Genomic DNA, 5,152 nt, shown 5'->3' on the forward strand with positions numbered 1-5,152 from the left:
AATCAGAATTTAGCAGCCTCGTCTCTGATTGGCTGGAATTATGGCATATTGTAACGCTGGGTTGTGTTGAGCAAGCGACCCGTTGGCATTTAGAGAGCACTGAAGGCGGGCATCAGGTGAGCAAGCTAGTGAAACATTGCACGCACAAAAGAGAAGGTCTACACAAATCCAAAAACTTATTTTAAATGAAAAATTGATTTTCGTGCACTCAAAATACTTTCTTCTTTGCGAGACAAACATTTTCCCACAAAACTCAGTTCGCGTGCATACAAAATGCACTTTTGTACGCTCAAAATATGATCTTTCGCACGCAGAATTGTGGCAGAGATCTAACCCCATAAAACTGCATCTCCTTCAGCCGTCTGCTGTTTCTGTTTTGTACAGATATGTTTTATCAACCCTCTACATTGCGAGTAAATCACTCGCATATGCAACTAAATCTTACCTCTGGGCGACTAAATGATGTCTAATATTAGCCACTGGCTAATAAATTCTCAGATTTTACTCGCCAGTGTGTGGGTTGGAGGCTAAGTATAAGTTTAGCACAGATATATTTTTACTCGCCGAACACTGACTGAGCGCTACAGAGTTTCACTCACCATCAGGCGATCTGTGATATTTTTCAGTTCATCTGAATGGATGCGCAGCGTACCTGTATTTGACGTACCGTTAACTCTAGTGTGAAGGCGCACGACTCGCCGTCGCTTTTTTTTTTCTCACACGCAAAGTTAAGACAGAGCGAGATCTTGCATAACATGCAGAATTGACGCGGTACATGTAAACGATCCTTTTTTTCCTATCAAAATAACGGAGTTCCTTTGGAATTCTTCAGCTTTCAAGAACTGCCGGGTTCTCCAGTAGTGGGTGGAACTAATGCGCAAACGGCAATCTCATTGGCTGGCGCTCACCTGTTATCGTCCTTGTTTTGATTTCAGCAAATCAGTTTACGCGAACACACACAACCTGATTAATATTCATGAATCCAGCTGCTCGTTAATCCTTAGTGCGTTTTATATTGTTCTTAGTAGAATTCGTAGTATTATTATTATTATTATTACTACTACTACTACTACTACTACTATCTTATCAGTATTATTGTTAGTTTTTTCCCCTTTTTTCCCTTTTTTTTCATACATGGTTACCAGTTTTAATTGTAATTACTAAAGTTCTATCATTAAATAATACTTGATTATCATAATATATTATAATGCTTGACTGACTGATGTTAAGAGTGTACTTTCAGATATTTAAAAAGCTGTGCCATTTTACAAACATTATACAATTATAAACATTATAACACTATATATATATATATATATATATCTCCCAGTCTGGCGAGTAAACAAAAAAATTTACTAGCCAATGGCGATTTAATTGCCAAGGTGTCCGTAGAGGGTTGTTTATGTAGTATAATTTCACAATGCTAGTCAGAACATTCTGTTTTTGCTTCAGATTTTGAAATGACATCTAATGTAATCTAATTTAAATCAGAAACTGCTCATGTATGTAGCATCTTTGTTTGGATCAAGATTAAAATGCAGTGTTTGCCTCTAATTTTAAATGACTACTGAGAGTTCAGCCTGTAATAGAGCAAAAAAACACATTGTTCATATACTCATATAGTCATTCTATCTTATATATTGCTTTAAAAAAATAAATAATAACAAATCAGTATTGGAGTCGGCCATGAAAAATCAAGATTAGTGTATAACTACTATTTAAGATTGGTTGTCTGTTGCCTTTGGATTCTAACACTGTTAAAGCAAGGTTAATGCCTGATTTCATGCAGTGCTTGTATAGTTGCTTAACCCAGGGTTAAAACTGGTCCTATGAAAACCCTTTTGTGTTATTTATGCTTTTTTGTCCTCATTTCTTTATGCAATTTACAGATTCATTTGAGAAGATTCTTTAATTCTGAAGCTGTAGCAGTGTTTATCTGTAGAAATATATCTGGATAATGTGATCTGGAGGTGAAAGCACTAGGTTTTGTAGCAGCAGTCATCCCTGGCCTTCCAGATGATAGATCTATGTTAACAGAACCCATAAAATGCACACTTTTAGGCTTGCAGTATAACATGGCATTGAGTTCATGTGTAGGACTGCATGTTTAACCAAAGTTAGTTAGTTGAATTAATCACTTAATCACATTTAATGGGATGCATTGAAATACACAGTCTTCCTAGTATCAGCTAAAAAAAAAAAAAAAAAGCAGAAAAATTGTATGCATGTCTTAATTTAGTAATTTACTCATCGGGCCACCAGATTTAGAGCTTCTAATGTGAATGAATGAATCTGATTGGTAGGCTGAAATCTGGAGGCGGAGCATACCAGTGCATGCGAGAGAGGCTTTAAATCCTCATCTGCCATCACACAGATATGTCATTGCCTGTCCTGTCTGGCTCGTGTGACCGCTGTGATCACAGCATGCACTGACCTAACAGTTTCCTGTGAGATGGTCTAAGTCATGTCTGGTGTTTCAGGAAGCTGGCAGGAGTGGGTTTGCCTTAGGGGTGTTTGTGGGACAAGGCCAGGACACGTGCCAGTGCAGGAAAAGAGCAAGAGAGAGATACGATACTATTGCGATCTTTTGCACAAACTCTTTTAAACATCTTGTACAGTGTCACTTTTTAAAACTAGTGCTGTTCGCAAAATTGTTTTTATGCATTTTTTTAAATGTTTGACACTGTATTTTATACAATGCAAGACATAACAGCAGATTAGAATGTTTTCTTTCTTGGATATATTGGTATATATTATATTTATGCTGTATATTGTGAATATTACAAGAATCAACACACAACTGTGTAAATTAATAAAAGACAGAATGCTTAATTTGCAATGTTGCACAAGATTATTTATGGAAAAACAGCAGGTTTGATGAAGCTAAATGTAAGACTTTTTAACACTTTTTTTAAGACCAAGCAAAGAAATTTAAGGAATAAATTTAAGGAAACATAATGTAAATCTCATTTGCAGACAATGAGTTGTATTAGTCTGAAAATAGTTTGAACTTCCAACCAACTTCCATTACTTTCAGCTCTACAGTGCCCTCCACTAATATTGGCACCCTTGGTAAATATGAGCAAAGGTGGCTGTGAAAATAAATCTGCATCATTTATCTTTTTGATCTTTCATTCAAAAAAATCACAAAATTCTAACCTATCATTTAAGTAAAACAATTGAAAGTGGGGGAAACACATTGTTTTTCTCCAATGCATGTTGGCCACAATTATTCGCACCCCTATAAATTCATATATAAATATTTCATATTTACATTTTTTTAGCACACCAGGGTGACTAGGAGCATGAAATTGTCCAGCCATGACTTCCTGTTCCACAGGATTATAAATATGAGGAACACAAAGGCCAAATGCCCTTAATCAACCAAAGAATATAGTTCTGATGTGCTTCACAAAATAGAAAGTGGCTGTAAGAAAATAGCTAAAGCAATGAAAATCCCCATTTCCACCATCAGGGCAATAATTAAGAGGTTCCAATCAACTAAAATGTTACAAATCTGCCTGGAAGAGGACGTATGTCTATATCATCCTAATGAACAGTGAGGAGGAGAGTTTGAGTGGCCAAAGGCTATCCAAGGATCACAGCTGGAGAATTGCAGAGATTAGTTGAGTCTTGGCCTAAAAAAAAAAAATCAAGCAGCCCCTACATCACCACATGTTGTTCAGGAGGGTTTCAAGAAAAATCCACCTCACTCATCCAAAAACAAACTCCAGCATATTCAGTTAAGGACAGTGAGAAAAGTGTTAGTCTGTGTGTTTATTTGATTAAATGTTTATCAAGAGCCAAAATACATGGGAATCACCCAAGAGTGAAAATCGAATATCAAATCCAATAAATTGATCATTATTTTTATGTTTTATGTTCCAATAAATAGCAGATAATATAATTCAATACTATTTGGTCTAAATTAATTAAAAATACGATTCTAAAAATGCTAAAAGTGAATTTAGGCATCACAACATTGTATGTACAGTCTGAAAAATGTATTTTAATTTTGAAGTTTGTTCAAATTTACATGTAACAGTGTTATGCAATTAGTAGTTTTTAAAGATTAACTTTGAGTGAGTGTTAGACAACAGCAAAAGTAATCTAAATGTAAAAATATGGCGAGGTATGGTGATAATCTTCAGAGGCTGTATTACAGAAACTTCCTATCTAAATTCTTGACTTAAGATTTGAAAATGTTCTATTTCCTGAGAGAAATTCCCATGGTAACTAAACGGACAGGACAGGATTGTAAGTTAGGGTGTTCCTGTAATACAGCCCCAGGTCTTTAAGCAAGTGTGTGTGTGTGTGTGTGTGTGTGTGTGTGTGTGTGTGTGTGTGTGTCTGCGTTTCAAGATCTGTGCTTACTTTAACAGCGCTCCAGGCAGAGTTGGAAAGGAAGTCCAGTGGGCTGACATAACTGTGGTCGATGTTGAAGCGCAGCAGAAAGTCCAGCTCCCGAGGATCCAACTCTTTACTCATTAACTTTACTTATTAAAAATAAAATACACAACCATCCAACATACTGTAATATGTGTGTTTTAAAGGACAGTTAGCGTGTGTAATAACAGTAAGTGTTCATGTGTGAGTGGGTTACCTGAAAAGTAAGCTGTGCTGCGAAGGTCAGCTTGTCTCAAACAAGCCTCTGTTGATGTAATTAAATGTAGAGAAGGTGATGCAGTCTATCAGCACATTCACACGGGTCTTTACATCTGGAGAGGCATCTGCATTCTGCACAGCCTTATGGAACACGACGTTAAATGCATGCAGAGAGAAGATAACAACCGCACACACATACACATAAGAAAAGGCTACGGCATTAATGAAATAACAAAATGAAGTGATTTCTCAAAAAGCCCAACACAGCTGCACTCAGTCATTCTGAGTTTAGGAAAGAACCGGTTTATCTCGAAATATTAGATGTAGGGAGGCCTGTTTGAAACACTTATTTTTATTTATATTAATGTCATTTGGTGGCAAATTACACACCTCAGCTGTAAATATTTGCAGGAAGGCCTGAACAACTGTCCTACAGAATGCACACCCTTACCAAAAAGTAGTATACTTCAAGTTTATTTTAGTAAGTATACTTAAGTAAAGTTCAAGTATATTTTTAAGTATACTTTATGTAGTAAGTATACAAATA

The 5,152-nt window shown here is 36.1% G+C and overlaps 1 pseudogene; it reads right to left on the reverse strand.

Moving 5' to 3' along the window:
• Positions 1–1,556: 1,556 nt before the first annotated feature.
• LOC107659995 (dynein beta chain, ciliary-like) overlaps positions 1,557–5,152 on the reverse strand; it is a 15,770-nt pseudogene continuing 12,174 nt past the window's right edge.

Source organism: Sinocyclocheilus anshuiensis, unplaced genomic scaffold (assembly GCF_001515605.1).
Source record: "Sinocyclocheilus anshuiensis isolate Anshui unplaced genomic scaffold, SAMN03320099.WGS_v1.1 scaffold55, whole genome shotgun sequence".
NCBI classification, from domain to species: domain Eukaryota; kingdom Metazoa; phylum Chordata; class Actinopteri; order Cypriniformes; family Cyprinidae; genus Sinocyclocheilus; species Sinocyclocheilus anshuiensis.